This window comes from Crinia signifera, chromosome 1 (genome assembly GCF_055691185.1).
Source record: "Crinia signifera chromosome 1, ASM5569118v1, whole genome shotgun sequence".
Taxonomy (NCBI): Eukaryota; Metazoa; Chordata; class Amphibia; order Anura; family Myobatrachidae; genus Crinia; species Crinia signifera.
The window spans coordinates 216007092-216023616 of NC_139217.1; the positions used below are offsets into that span (position 1 = coordinate 216007092).

The 16525-nt window shown below is 48.2% G+C and overlaps 1 protein-coding gene across 1 annotated transcript in view; it reads right to left on the reverse strand.

The window, feature by feature from the left end:
* LOC146064682 (uncharacterized) overlaps positions 1-9451 on the reverse strand; it is a 337031-nt gene extending 327580 nt beyond the window's left edge. The window contains exon 1 of the mRNA XM_083178470.1: positions 9300-9451. The gene's annotated coding sequence lies outside the window, so the exon portion shown is untranslated. The remainder of the gene's footprint in view (positions 1-9299) is intronic.
* Between the last annotated feature and the right edge of the window lie 7074 nt (positions 9452-16525).

A 16525-nucleotide genomic window follows, 5' to 3' on the forward strand; every position in this document is an offset into this window, starting at 1 on the left:
ATACCATAAGGCATGCGATGGTATGCGATGCGATATTGCGCGTTATTGTACAATGTCATACAATTTTAAAATTGTATGACATTGTATATGGCATACAATGCCATACAATGCGATGCGATGAAACATTGTATAAGCACCCTAATGGATGCTTATACAATGTTAAATGCACCCCCACGCCACCCCCCCCCCACACACTATAAACGTGAATCCGAAGCGTGGCGAGAACAGCGAGCCCGCGAGGGGCGGCGGTACGCGTCCTCCGACCTTTTCATACCCCCACTATCCACGTCGGCGTGGAGTTGAGAATAGAAAGTGTGGCGAGCCACCGAGCCCGAAGCGTGGCGAGCCCCGCGAGGGGACACGGATACCTCTGAAGCCCGCAAAGGGACGCGGACACCTGTGAAGGTATCCGCGTCCACTCGCCGCTCTTCGGGCTCGCCACACTTTCTATTCTCAACTCCACGCCGATGTGGATAGTGGGGGTATGAAAAGGTCGGAGGACGCGTACTGAGAGAGGCAGATTGCTGGTTATTCTATGTAGCTCCATATACGCCATTTTGTATGCATCATATATGTAATGGAAGGTGTTTTCTTATTATAATTAATTGTGTAGCTTAAGTTTCGTTTCCTTGAAGGAGACTCGTAAATCTTTTATAAGGGGCACAACGTTTATCTGTGTTTCTGGCTTTACGCCCAGGAGATGTGGGGGAACCAAATCTCAGTAGTGATATGAGCAAGCTGGTGTCAATTAGTGAATTGTGTATAGGCAAGTAGAGATTTATGTTATGGAATGCAATTATATGTGTGAAACCCATTCTGTAATAGATAAGACAACGAATAAATGTAAGCATAGACTAATAAACTTCAGAACATCTCTTTGACACTCCAGTGTGTGTGTGTCTATTTGATTATTCTCCTGCTAGCAGTAAAGGAACACAGGTTATTGATCAAATCCCAGAGACTAAGGACAGGCAGTTGTTAGAATCCCCTCACAGAAGGTTCAGGATGGGGGAACACCTCTAACAGTACCGCTGCGCTCGCCACGCTTCGGGTTCACGTTTATAGTGGGGGGGTGGCGTGGGGGTGCATTTAACATTGTAAGCACCCATTTGGGTGCTTAAAAGCAACCTTTAGGGTGCTTATCCAATGTTTAATCGCATAGGGGGCAAAAATCGCATCGCAGGTAGGCACCTTGTCACATTTTCTAACTGTTTTTGCTGTTAGCCTGACGAAGGATTGTGAAGCTCCGAAACTGTTGCACAAATAAATTGAAGTTTTTCACCATTTTACTGGAGTGCCGTGAGAGATATATAGATATATATATATATATATTTTAGTGTTCACTATAGAAATTTTTTAGGGCAGGGTGCGGACCACGGGAAGGGCACATTTTTCAATTGTGAGGGCACATTTTTCCGTCAGGAAGGCACATTTTAATACTAACTTTAATCTAGCATCCCAGTTAGGATAAAAAAAAAAAGCCTCTTCACAAAAGCTTATTATTGACTCGATTGTTTGCGGCCAGATTAAAACAAAAAAAAAACATAATGACACACACCATAATACCCATCACACAGTAATGCCGGTACTTGTGTACTAGCACGGTGCCCATCGCATCGCAGACCATATGGTATGCGATGCGATGTTATACAATTTTAAATTGTATACCATCGAATTGTATGGCATTGTATATATACAATGGTATGCGATTTAAAATTGTATAAGCACCCTAATGGGGGCTTACAATGTTAAATGCACCCCCACTATGAAGGTGAACCCGAAGTGTGGCGAGCGCAGCGAGCCCACGAGGGGCGGTGGTACGCGTCCTACAACCTTTTCATACCCCCACTAGCCACGTCGGAGTTGATTTTATATAGTGTGGCGAGCGCAGCGAGCCTGAAGCGTGGCGAGCGCAGCGAGGGGATGCGGAATACATGCAAAGTAATACTCGTCCCCTCGCTGCACTCGCCACACTATATAAAATCAACTCCACGCCGACGTGGATAGTGGGGGTATGAAAAGGTTGTAGGACACGTACCGCCGCCGCTCGCCACACTTCGGGTTCACGTTCATAGTGGGGGTGGCGTGGGGGTGAATTTAACATTGTAAGCCCCCATTAGGTTGCTTATACAATTAAACATCGTATAGGGGGCTTATACAATTTTTTATCGCAGTGCATCGGGTGTATGCCATGCGATGCGATTATATGTTGTGCGACCAAATATCGTGGGCGCCGTGCTAGTACACAAGTATCGTAATGCCCATTCCACATGATACCACTCAATATAATGGCCACTACACATAATGCCACACACCATTATGTCCATTACACATGGCAGGGCCTGACAAATTTCTACAAAACAGGGACGTTCGGGACAGTGCGTGCCGAAGCTGCGCGCCAAAAATTCACGCCGTAATGTCCATTACACATCACACACCCATTACATAGTATACCACATGCCGTTATGCCCAATACACATTATACCAAACACTGTAATGCCCATAAGGCCACACACCGAAATGCCAATTACTAGTTGTGCCTCATGCCGTGATGTCCATTACACGTTGCGCATCACACTGTGATGCCCATCACACATTACGCCTCACACCATGATGCCCATTACACATTATGCCACACACTGTAATGCATATTACATATTATGCTGTGCTGCTTATCTACATGCTTGTTGCCAGGGGTTTCATGATTGATGCCCTGAGCTGAGGGTGGGGTACACTTTGATGAAAAGACCACTATGGGTCTTGAAACGTCGTCTTAACCTGGTGTAATGTATTTTTTATCTATACAAATATAAAACACTGAATCTAAAGTCCGACGAGTGCCGCCTCTTCTTTCTGACAGTACACCCGGCTGGGTACTGGAAGAAAATCTGCGTTTTTATATATATATATATATATATATATATATATATATATATATATATATATATATATATATATATATATATATATGATTTATTTAACCCCTTCATGACAGAGCCAGTTTTTGCCTTCCTGACAGAGCCCTTTTTTTCAAATCTGGCATGTATCACTTAAGTGGGGATAACTTTTTTTTGCTTTTACTTATCCCAGTGATTTTGAGATTGTTTTCTCGTGACACATTGTACTTCAAGTTAGTGGTAAATTTTCGTCGATACAGTCTGTGTTTTTTTGTGAAAAATACCAAAATGTCGTAAAAAAATGGAAAATTTTGCGATTTGCAAAATGTTAAATTTTCTGCTTGTGAGACAAATAATCTTACCACTCAAAATAGTGAATAACTAACATAGACCATATGTCTACTTTATGTTGCCATCATTATTTCAACCTCATTTTCATTTTTTTGGACACTAGGAGGCTTCAAATATGAATAGCAAATTCTCAAATTTTCAAGAAAATTTCAAACTCTGATTTTTTTAGGGACCAGGTCAGTTATGATGTGACTTTGAGTGACTTGTATGTGAGACACCCCCATAAATGATGCCATTTCAAAAACTGCACCCCTCACAGTATTCAAAACAGCATTTTGGAAGTTTGTTAACCCTTTAGGTGTTTCACAGGAATTAAAAGAAAGTGTAGGTGAAATTTCCAAATTTCATTTTTTTTGCAGATTTGCAATTTTAATACATTTTTCTAAGGAACACAGTAGATTTTACTAGAGAAATGTGACTAAAAATTGATTCCCCCAATTCTTTGGTTTTCATAAATATCCTATATGTGGCCCTAGTGTGCACGGTGACCAAACCACAGGCTTCATAATAGAAGGAGCACCTACTTGATTTTGGAGCCTCCTTTTTATGAGATTATTTTTTAGGCACCATGTAGGTTTCTAGGCACCATAAGATGCTAAAAGTTAGGTACCCCCCCACAAGTGACCCCATTTTGCAAACTACACCCTTCAGGGAATTCATCTAGGGGTATAGTGTACATTTCAAACCCCCAGGGGTTTCACCAATTGTGGTACAACTGGGCAGTGAAAATGAAAAAAAATAATTTTTCATTTTCACAGCTCAGTTGTATCAAAATTGGTGAAACCCCGGGGGGTTTGAAATGTACTCTATACCCCTAGATGAATTCCCTGAGGGGTGTAGTTTGCAAAATGGGGTCACTTGTGGGGGGGTTCCACTGTATGGGTGTTTCGGGGGTCATTCAACCAGAATCTGTGCTGCAAAATCCAAAAATCACTCCTTCCCTTCTGAGTCCTGCCATGCACCCAACTGGTATTTTTTGGTCACATGTGAGGCATTGCCGTACCCGGGAGAAATTGGGGCACAGATTTTGGGGTGCTTTGTCTCCTTCATTCCTTGTGAAAATGAAAAATTTTGAGCCAGATCTGCATTTTTGTGTAAAAAAATGTAATTTTTTACACAAAAATGCAGTTCTGGCTCAAAATTTTTAATTTTCACAAGGAATGAAGGAGACAAAGCACCCCAAAATCTGTGCCCCAATTTCTCCCGGGTACGGCAATGCCTCACATGTGACCAAAAAATACCAGTTGGGTGCATGGCAGGACTCAGAAGGGAAGGAGTGATTTTTGGTGGTGGAATGAATGGCGGGTGCTATGTCGCATTAGCAAGACCCCCGAAGCACCAATACAGTGGAACCCCCCCACAAGTGACCCCATTTTGGTCACCAGCTTTGGGAGGGGGGCTGGCGCTGCGGCTGGCGGGGGGGTGGGAGGGGTGCTGGCGCTGCGGCAGCCGGGTGGGTGGGAGGGAGGGGGGCTGCCGGGTGGGAGGGGGGGGGGGCTGGCGATCGTTGGTGATCGGTGCGGTATACGCACACACACACACACACACACACACACACACACACACATATATATATATATATATATATATATATATATGTGTGTATATATATATATATATATATACATATATATACATATATATACACACACATATATATATATATATATATATATGTGTGTGTATATATATATATATATATATACACACATTTGCACATTTTTTAATTTTAATTTATTTTTAACTTTTCCAGCAGCAGCATGATGCTGCTGCTGCTGCTGCTGCTGCGGGGGGGAGGGGGGAGGAGGGGAGCGCAGCGTGCGCTCCGGACGTAGCGGTTGAGCCGCTGGAGCTGCTGCTGCTGCCGGGTGAGTGCCCGGCGGGTGGGAGGGGGGTGCTGCCGCTCGGTGGTGATCGGTGCTGCACCGATCACCACCGTTTTCTGTGTTACCGAGCGGCTTAGCCGCCGGTAACACAGGAAACGCTGTGATTGACTGTTCAGATTTGAACAGCCAATCACAGCGATCGCCGACCGGGGGGGGCACCCCTGCCCCCCCTGGGCGACGAGGGGGGATGTCTGCTGTCAGGGACAGCAGACATCACCTAACTGTCACTGCGTCTCTAGACGCAGTGACAGTTAGAAGTCATGACGTATATATACGTCAACGGTCGGGAAGTACTTCCCGACCATGACGTATATATACGTCAAATGTCGTGAAGGGGTTAAAATAAGTCTGGTTAAGAGATCAAGTTGAAATAAAGTCAGTTAGGAGTTGATTGGCTTGTGGGTTACCACCTTCCACTTTATATCTTCACCAGGCTTAATACACCTGCTCCAAAGTCTGTTGTCAATGCTCTCTTGAACAAGAGTTTACCATTACTATGGATAGGAAGTACAACTGAGATTGAGAAACATCACTACACCATTAAGAACTACAAGGGGGGGGGGGGTTCAATTGTGCCGACTGATATAGCTGCATTGCCATCCTCCACACATATTGGGCGGGATGCTCTAACGCAAAAATGCAGAAAAAAAACTGGGTACTTGTTTCCTAGCACGGCCACAATCGCATTGATCTTGTGCCCTTAATAGTGGTATGCGATGGCCCCCGACGCGATGGACCCGATTTCCCATTGAAATGCATTGAAAAGTTAAAAAATCGGGTCGGTCGCGTCGCATGCGGCTAAATAAGCATTAAATGGTCCCGACGCGATGGCCCCGATTTCCCATAGGAAACAAAGTTAAATGCCTCAATTTACCCAAATCAACAGGGAACAATGTTAAATGGTCCAGAAACCCCCCAAAAACACCCCTGAACAGTGAAATGGCCCCCCAAAATTAGTTAACGCCACCCCACGATGAACGTGAACCCGAAGCCTGGCGAGCGCAGCGAGCCCGCGAGGGGCGGCGGTACGCGTCCTACGACCTTTTCATACCCCCACTATCCACGTCGGCGTGGAGTTGAGAATAGAATAGTGTGGCGAGCGCAGCGAGCCACCGAGCCCGAAGCGTGGCGAGCGGACGCGGATACCTTCACAGGTAAACGCGTCCCTTTGCGGGTTTCACAGGTGTCCGCGTCGCCACGGACACCTGTGAAGCCCGCAAGGGGACGCGTATAACTGTGAAGGTATCCGCGTCCCCTCGCGGGGCTCGCTGCGCTCGCCACGCTTCGGGCTCGGTGGCTCGCTACGCTCGCCACACTATTCTATTCTCAACTCCACGCCGACGTGGATAGTGGGGGTATGAAAAGGTCGTAGGACGCGTACCGCCGCCCCTCGCGGCCTCGCTGCGCTCGCCACGCTTCGGGTTCACGTTGATCGTGGGGTCGTGTTAACTACTTTTGGGGGGCCATTTCACTGTTCAGGGGTGTTTTGGGGGGTTTCTGGACCATTTAACATTGTTCCCTGTTGATTTGGGTAAATTTAGGCATTTAACATTGTTCCCTATGGGAAATCGGGGGCATCGCGTCGGGACCATCGCATGCGATTTTTTAGCACGCATGCGATGCGACCAATCCGATTTTTTACCTGCGATGCCCAAGATTAGAATCGGTGTGGCCGTGCTAGGAAACAAGTACCAAAAACTGTTATCGGAGGTTTTACAGCATTTTAATATGCTGGGTTTTCGCTGACTATGAGCTTCATAACGCGACAGCTCGACCCCGCAAGAACCCCCGCAGTGCTGTGCTGCCCGGCCAGTGACCTCCTCCTCCCTGTACTGTACATCCTCTTCCAGATACAAGGAGGAGGAGAGCCCACCCCACAGAAGCTAGTCATGGGCAAAGTGATTCATAGAAATGAGTTGAGACGCAAGGCTCAGCTCAGTGCAGTGTGTTGAGTCAGTGTATCAGCTCACGAGTCACGACTCATTTGGAATTGCAGGCACAAAGAGACAGTGCAGGGCTCACAACACACTCAGGGAGTTGCAGAGTCTCTGTCCCTCAGTGTACTGGCAGACAGGAAGTAAGAGTGCAAGGGGCTCACGGCACATTAAGGTCCACATTTATAAAGTAATATTTGCTAAATCTTAACCGCAAATATTAAGTATTAAAGGGGGACCGCAGGAATCTCCGATCCCTGCTGCGATCCCCCCTAGGTTTCTATGGGGGATGCGAAGCTGCCCGATGTATCAACATCAGGCAGCACAGCTTCGCACCCCTGGGCTATCGCCATTCTGATATGGCGATAGCCCATTGTAGCCTATGGCTACACATCGCACTGCCCGAGCGGCAGTGCAATCAGCTCGGTCGCAGAGGGGGTCAGCGCATAACCGCGCATGCGCAGACTCCCCGGCTTCCGGGTCAGGGCTTCGCAGGGACAGGCTCCTTTCAGAGCCCTGTCCCTGAACCCTTTCATTTGATAAATCCCGGCGGTATTGCACGATACCGCAATGCGATGTCACCGCGCCGTCATCGCTCTGTAATGATAAATGCGCCCCTTAGTGAGTTGCAGAGTCTCTGTCCCTCAGTGTGCTGGCAGACAGGAAGTAAGACAGTGGCTGGGCCCATGACTCATAGGGAATTGCAGGCAGAGAGAGACAGTGCACAGTTCACAGCACAGACTTGACTTGGACTCCACTGTTACTGCACTCTCCTTCCTCCTGCTGAGCCTAACGACTCAGGGAGGAAGGGCTGAGCCTGCTATGCTATAATGCTGCTGCTGTCTCGACTCTTGCAACAGTGAGTGACTCGAATCATGCATTCAGCTTAATGATTTCAGTCACTGAGTAGGGATGGCCATCGTTGCCATTGCCATCGATGGTAATTCTGCAACTGGCCATCGATAGTGCTAAACTATGCAATGGATGACCATTGATATTTTTACATATCGATGGTCATCCATTGTGTTTATTTGATTGATTGGCCTGTGGGTCAATCAAAACACAGGGCTGGGCTTCACAGGTGTCGGGCGGAGCTAGGCTCCGTGTCCCGGCACTTTGGGAAAAAAAAAAGCAAACCATCGTTTTGCTGTTCCATCGATGGAGGGAAACCAACTGGTTCTCCCCCATCGATGGCAAAAGTATTCAACATCGGCCATGAACCATCGATTATTTAAAATCATCGATGGTCGATGGCCTTCCCTATCACTGAGTCGAGACAGTGATTCACTAGCCATCTCTAACAGCAGCATCAGCATAATGTAAGGGAGAGAAGGGGAGCTGCTGGGGACCTGCTGCACATGGCCACCGCAACGCAAAGGGCAGCTCTTAACACAAGAGCTGTCCTTTGCAATAATTATTGCATGTCAGTGCATATGGCATATGCAATAATTATCTATGTGGTAGCCGGCAATGTGCCTGTAATATGCTAGCGGACACAATATGGGTCATGATGATGCCAGGTAAATTGGAGCAGACAAGGGTATTGCCAGGGGATGTACTCAAAGGTTTTATATGCTGAGCCACTTTTCTAGCACAAGGTCTAATTAATTTAGCATTTTACTTTCAGCTTCAATACCACCAAAATTATACATTTTATATAGGAGTTCAAACAAACATGGGCAGAACCCACTGATCTGTGACATTAAAGTAGTATAATAAAAAGTTACACAGGCATCTAATGCCAGCACCCCACAATAGGCAGGTCCGGGGTTGTTTTTTTAGTAACTTTATCCCCTTTTCTACAAACTTATTTCCAGGTGGGCATTTCCCCTATCCAAGGGCAGATCCAGGAGAAAATTACAGGGTGGGCACCAAGATAGGAGAGGGGGGGGGGGGGGGTTCATGGTGCCAGTGAGCGTAGAGAGAGGAGAGCAGAGAAAGGGCGAGAATGGGATGGAAAATAGGTCCTGGCATTTAAAGTTCACAGGCCGACCTAACCTCATTGCACTTGCCCCACACTCTAGTGTCCCCATCACACATGTCCTGTCCCCATTACTCCTGCCCCACACTGTCCCCATTGCTCCTGCCCCACACTGTCCCCATTGCACCTGCCCCACACTGTCCCCGTCCGTCCCCCCGTGCAGAGTGCGGGCGGCGCTGGCGAGGTGACGCCAGCAGAGCTCTCCTCTCCGCAGACAGACCTCAATGCCGGCGCTGCGCTGCTCACTCACCACAGGTGTGTCGGCTCCCAGGATAGTGTCTGCGTCTCTACTGGCGCTCCGGCTCCGACGGGAAGGGGAGAAGGCGGCGTCCGCGGATTGGCTCCTCTGCCCTGCACAGACCATGTGTGCAGGGCAGGCCAATCATCTCACACACAGGTGACCGAGGGCGGGCTTACAGGCTGACTAGCAGCCAGCCCAGCCCTATCATATATACATTGATTGAACGGGGCAGCAGGTAAAATCCGCCCATGCCCCGACCAGCCAGCATCAGCTGTCATATTCCACATTTCCCTGCGTCAGCCAAGCCTTACACCAGACCAGCTTTCATCCAACTAGTGGTGGTGGTATAAGTTGTGTTCAGGAAAAAGGAGACGGAGAATGTAAATAGTGTTATAACGCCGCCCCCCCCCCCCCCCCCCCCCCCCAAAACACACACACACACAAGACGCCCCACTTGCGTATTACCAGCTAGTTTGTATCCTCCTTTGCGGGTCGGGTGGCACAGGCTCGTTTGTATCCTCCTTTGTGGGTTGGTTGGCACAAGCTGGAGCACGGCACACCGCTCCTCCCCTGTAAGGCAAGCCCGGGACTAGTGCGAGCTTCTGCAGCCGCGCACGTGCTATACCGCTTCCTCTGATGACACGTGCGCACCCACCGGCGTGTAGGCTCTTCCTTTCATGTGCCGCGATCACCTAGCATGCGCAGTGGTGATCCATCGCTGTCTGCTATTGTACGTCACGTGTACTGTACGTTGCAGTGTTGTGCTGCAGTGCTGTCTGGATGGCACACTACTGCTGCTGCTGCACCACCACTTGTACACTTGCAGTGCATGCGTCCAGAAAATATGCAAATAGCACATTTGTCTTTTGGAAAGCAGCCTATCTTTTTAAACTGATGAAGTGCTGCATTTATCATCAATCGCAATTCTATGCAATCTGTAAGCAATGTTAGCACCTAAGATGACAGTGTGCAGGATGGATCTTATCCTATACAATGCGCGGTGCCTACTACAGAGCACCTCCTGCGCATGTATGCACATGCACACCACAAATGTGCAGCTGCAATTACATCGAAGGGTTCCTGACAACCCTTTGCATATACCTCCCAACTGTCCCAATTAGAGCGGGACAGTCCCGCTAATTGCAGACCGTCCAGCTGCAGTCCTTCCTGGGGTTTTGCAGTGGGTATGGGAAGCCAGTGATCACCAGTTCATTGTGGAAAGGGAGCCAGGGGCTGATAAGGCATGCCCCCAAAATAACGCCAAGCGGAGGTCCCTCTGTAGGGTTGATGCCAGGCGATCAGCTGAGGGAGGGGCACATACTACCACAAAGTGTACCAGGCGGCCATGAAGTGTGCAGGTGCTGGCAAGAGAGAAAGAAATTGAAGGGGGTACATAGCCAGAGACCCCGCAGACGTGTGATGCCGTCACCTGCCGGGGTGTCAGTGGGTCTCTGGGGAGATGATTATGCTCAGAAGCCGTATCAATTGACACAGACGCAGCAGCGTCAACGCAGCAGCCAATCGGGGAGTAGGCTGGGGGCAGGGAGTCACATAGAAATAATATGACCCAAAGAGTGGCGGTGGATGAACTCTGTATGGCCCTGGAGGGGCTGTCTGTCTACGTGACTGAGGTCTGTGTCCTTCCCGTCTGTCAAGTGCTGCGCTGCGGCTCAAAACCGGTACATTGGTTTTTAGCCTGTACAGACCATTAAAAAATGGTACTGTACCAGCTATATCAGAGACACACTAGTAGATTTTCATTTCAAAAGACTTTGCCAAAATCTCTCATAAGGTCCATACACACTGGGCGATTATGCCCAGCGTGTATGAACAGTGATAATCGCTATCATCGCTGGGGGGAAAGCCCCTCAGTGCATACACACTGAGCCGCTTTTCCCCCTGCCCGGCACCAACAGCGGGGGGGGCGCCCAGCTTTGCATAGCCCAGAGCTATGCAAAGCCGCTTATCTGCTGGTAATTCCATACACACTGGGCGGCTTTGAGCTGAAAGCTGCTCAAACTTGCTGTTTTGAGCGGCTTTCAGTTCAAAGTCGCCCGGTGTGTATGGGCCTATAGATATATCTTTCACCAAAGTAGTCCGTACACACTGAGCTATTTTCCTAAAGAGCAAAACATTTTCAGGAGGCAAAAGACTTTGCTTAAAATCTTTCATTATAAGGCTATTTACACAATGGGCGGGGTTTGAATTCTGAGTCCGGCCAGTCGGGATCTCGACGTCGGGCTAATGACTGTCGGGATTCTGACTGTAGGACCCCTATACCACACCCATTGGAGGGCAGTGGCGGTGGTGACATATACATTACCGCCATTACAAAATATACGGTACTTATGTATTATCTGGCCGCCCGATTTTTTCATTGCATGCCACTACTTAAGGCATGCGATGCGATGTGATTTATCATTGTAAAGACCCGATTTTCAACTGTATAGTCAACCAAGGGTGATTTCATACCCCCACTATCCAACTACGCATGGAGTTGATTTTATATAGTGTGGCGAGCCACCAAGCCCGAAGCGTGGCGAGCGCAGCGTGCCCCGCGAGGGGACGCGGATTACTTTACATGTATTCTGCGTCCCCTCTAGGACTCGCTGCACTCGCTTCGGGCTCGGTGGCTCGCTGTGCTCGCCACACTATATAAAATCAACTCCATGCATAGTTGGATAGTGGGGGTATGAAATCACCCATGGGTGACTATACAATTAAAAATTGGGTCTTTACAATGATAAATCGCATCTCATGAATTGTATGCCACTATATTGCATGCGATGCGATGTCAAAATCGGGCGCCCAGATATTACATAAGTACCAAATATACATTGGTGGGCAGTGGTGCCAGTTATATATACATTGCTGGCATGTGCCAGCAATGTATATATTACTGGCTTATTAATAACGTTGGTGGCCAGCGGTGCCAGTAATATATACATTGCTGGCACTGCCTTTAAAAACATTGGTGGGCAGTGGCTGTGTGTATGCTCAGCAGGGAGGAGGGAGTGGCCAGTCAGCCAGGGTCGGGCGTTCTGTAGTGATGTGTGATGTGTGTGGCCGTGCAATCCATGCAGCGTCTCCCATCTTTCAGCCCGGCAGCCGTACACACCTAGCAATGATGGCTGAAAAACCAGCCATCATCCCTAGATGTGCTGGTAAAACCAGCAGACTGCCCACCTCACTAGGGGCCAGATTCTCTAAGCTTCAAAAGTGATAAAATGGAGAGTGATAAACAGCCAGCCAATCAGCTCCTGTCTTACATTTTTCAAACACAGTCTGTGACATGGCAAATAGGAGCTGAGTGGCTGGCTGTTTATCACTCTTCATTTTACACTTTTGAAGCTTATAAAATTTGGCCCTAGCAATGATGCGGGAGCGTGCATCATCGCTAGTCGGCTGCCGCTGAACCATTGAATTTTCAGCTGAAAATCGTCAAGTATGGGCCTTTAAAGGCTATGGGCGGGATGTACTAAGCCGAAAATGTGGTAAACCCCCGTTTTACCGCATTTTCATATGTACTAAAACCGGGTTACAGCGTCACCTCACCTTTGGGTGGCAATACTCTATAGAATGGGCTTCTATTGCCATCCACCGCAGCCTCCCTACCCTCCCTCCCCATCCTCCTTGCTGCTCCTCCTCATCCAGCAGCATGTCACAGCCAGCCGGGGATGTCCTTCCGGCTGCAGGGGGGGGGGGATACGCCGGGGATGCCGCATAGCCAAGGAGGTGATGGAGACCCCCGCACACCACATCACAGGTATCGGAGGGGGCCTCTGTCACCGCACCGCGATGCTAGCCACATGTGTTAGTACATATGCGCTAGCATCATGGCGGGAACTTGGTGAGGGGCGGCGATGTATGTTAATACATCCTGCCCCCTGAGAGAGAAGCACGTCACTGCCACAAAGATAGTAGATTATGAATGGAGGGGTGGAGAAAGAGCGGTAACTAGAACCATCCTGCATTCAAATCACCTGCTGGCACTTTCTGATCCCAGCCCTGGTCATCCATGTAGGCTAGTGTGGTCCTGGTCCTCTGCTGCTGCAGTGAGATGGGAAAGAGCTGCAGGGGGCTCTGTTCTCCCTTCCCCACCTACTTTAACTTTTGGCTAGGTAGGGTCTATAATGCAGATAATGCCCCTTTCACACTGACAAATATTTCCTGGGCTATTACACATGAACGCACAACAACCTCGGAAAATGTTCAGTGTGAAAGGGTCCTGGAAGACTGTCCCAGGTTCAACGTTCTGGATTTTGACCAGGGTTGGACCTGGGATGGTTGCGGGTCCAGGAGCAGTGTGAACGGGTATCCGGGGACCACGTGATCCAGGTCCCGTTCAATGTTGACATCTCCCAGCACTGCCCCGACCCACCTCCCAGTTATGTCACCCGCATGGCTTTATTCTGGGTCGGGGGGCTAGTGTGAAATCACTTGTAAGCCAGGTCGCAGCCGGAATTTTGGACCCGGTTTGCAAGCGCTTTCCAGTATTAACACAAGCCTGAGCATTGGATGTGCAACTGAACTTAGGCTCCCAAGAGCACAAACAGAGGATAGTAGTGATACCATGGTGTACTGGGGACTCAGGACAGGCAGGGGGTTATTCTGGTTGGTCCGGTTGGACCGCGTTCGCACAGGACAGAGTTTTGTTTCAACTGCGCATGCGTACCATTCGCTATGCGCATGTGCGGTGACAGCACACTGCACACGAACAGACTTTCCCGAGCAAAAAAATCCTATCCGCAAGCACGCGGTCACAGTGGGCGTGATGTGGGCATTTTCGGGGAGAGGCCAGAAAAGTGGGCAAATCTGGGCTTATACCTGTGCGTACAAGGGGGTGTGCACTAAAACTGCACGGAGGGACAACCGCCTCACTCGGCGAGCGCACAGTGCATTTTTGGCCCAAAACAGTCGGACGCCAAAGAGTGCTCAATACCACTCTTAGAGTTTCCGCCTGAGTACGGACGCATTGGGTCTGCTATTTAATGCCAAATACACGTGAATTACATACACCTGACTGCAATATTATGCAATGCTGCAGCCTATTTAGTGAAAAAACTAGTTTTCAGTACCTGCAAGCGGTACTTGTTTCCTAGCACGGCGCCACCGATTTTAATTGTATGCAATCGGGTTGCAAAAACTGGTTCAATTGCATCGCATGCAACCAAATCACATGCGATGCGATCGACCCGACCGACCCAACGTGAACCCGAAGCGCAGCGAGCCTGCGAGGGGCGGCGGTACGCATCCTCCGACCTTTTCATACCTCCACTATCCACGTCAGCATGGAGTTGATTTCATATAGTGTGGCGAGCGCAGCAAGCCACCGAGCCCGAAGCGTGTCGAGCACAGTATGCCCCGCGAGGGGACGCGCATTACTTCACAGGTATTACGCGTCCCCTTGCTGCGCTCGCCACACTATATAAAATCAACTACACGCCGACGCGGATAGCGGGAGTATGAAAAGGTCGGAGGACGCGTACTCCGACCTCACGGGCTCGCTGCGCTCGCCACGCTTCGGGTTGGCGTTCATCGGGGGGTGGCGTTAACAATGGGGAGCATTTGACATAGAAATTACCCATCAGGGTGGGTATACAATCAAAAATTGGGTATGGGGGGCCATTTAACATTGGTTCCTATGTAAAATCGGGTCCATCGCATTGGTCGCATTGTATGCCATTATAATGGCATACAATGGACCCGATTTTACATAGCAATTTAACATTACATACAATGCTTACAATGTAAAATCGGGTTGGTCGCGTCGGTCGCATCGCATGCCATTATAATGGCATGCGATGGACCCGATTTTACATTTGTCGTGAAACCTCAAAAAAAGCCTGAAATCATGTCGGTCGGGTCCCATCGCATACCTTAAGTTAAGGTATGCGATGGGACCCGATGGGTGCCGTGTTAGGAAACAAGTACACTGCAAGCCATACACAGCACTGAAATACATTGCAAGGTTCTCTTTCTACACTTCTCACCATTTCAAGGTAGGTTTATTTTTATGTCGTATTAATCCACACATGTTTCAATGTGTCCATTTAGTTACTTTTCAACCATCTACACCCTTAATGCAAGTGTGCTTTTAATGTTAGGAAAACAGGATACACAATTCATAGGAGTCGACATGTGTCAACTTTTTCACTGCAACACAAACATACAATTCACAAAATTTATTTACACACCTCTATCACGTGTAACACCACCAATGTGGTTTTGTTTCACATTCTCTACTTGCAATGTTTGTAAAATGTCTTATGCTCATGGACACAATTTTGCCCTCAATCTATGTATAAATTTACTTTAGTTAGTTTCTTGATCACACTCTGTATGTAAGATGCCAGGAAGCATAATATTGAAAAAACATATCTGTAGCAAAGGTTTCCAACATCTGCACATCATTCTGTAATGTATTTTTATTTAATTCTTAGGTGATGGTTTCCCACGAACCATTTTTTCATGCTTGGTCCATTCACACATCTTCACCTCTATCAGTCACTATCAGCATCTATCACTGTTGTTTGGGAAGGGAGGAAACATATGTTGTATTCCTCTCTTATAAATGTCTCATTAACCCCATGGTTGCCTACCTGACCCACTCCATGAGGGAGACAATGCTCTGTTGCTGGACTTAACTGGTAATGTATGAGTAACGGATGCGGTCATCTATTAGAATGAACTTAGGTCTACAGTCATTAGGTCGACCCCACTAGGTCGACTGGCAGGAAGGTCGACCTGACTTAAGGTCGACATGGGTTTTTCACTGTTTTTTGAGCCGACATGTGCCGACAGGCGGTATTTCATGCCCTACCATCAATGTTCCCTCTAATTTTTCGAAGGCTGTGTGCGGCAAAAGATTTTGTCTGTGCAACTTTGGAAGGCAATTTAAATTTTTGTGCGTCACTTATATATAACTGGAAAATTACGTTCAGCATTTGTGTTAACTTTACATCAAAATGATATTAAACATTTAAACATTCAAAACACAGCACACAATGTAGTTAATGGGTGAAACACACATTAATTGAGTCCACAACTGCAAAAAGGGACCACTGCTGCTTTGTGCGCTCTGTTGTAATGTCTGTGCGCACACTTGTCGAGTTGTGTGCGCGCGCACGTGCGCACAGCTTAGAGGGAACACTGCCTACCATCCACTAGGGCGTGGTGGGAGAATAAAATAGTGTGCCGCAGCGAGGCACCGTGCCCGAAGCATCACGAGCGAA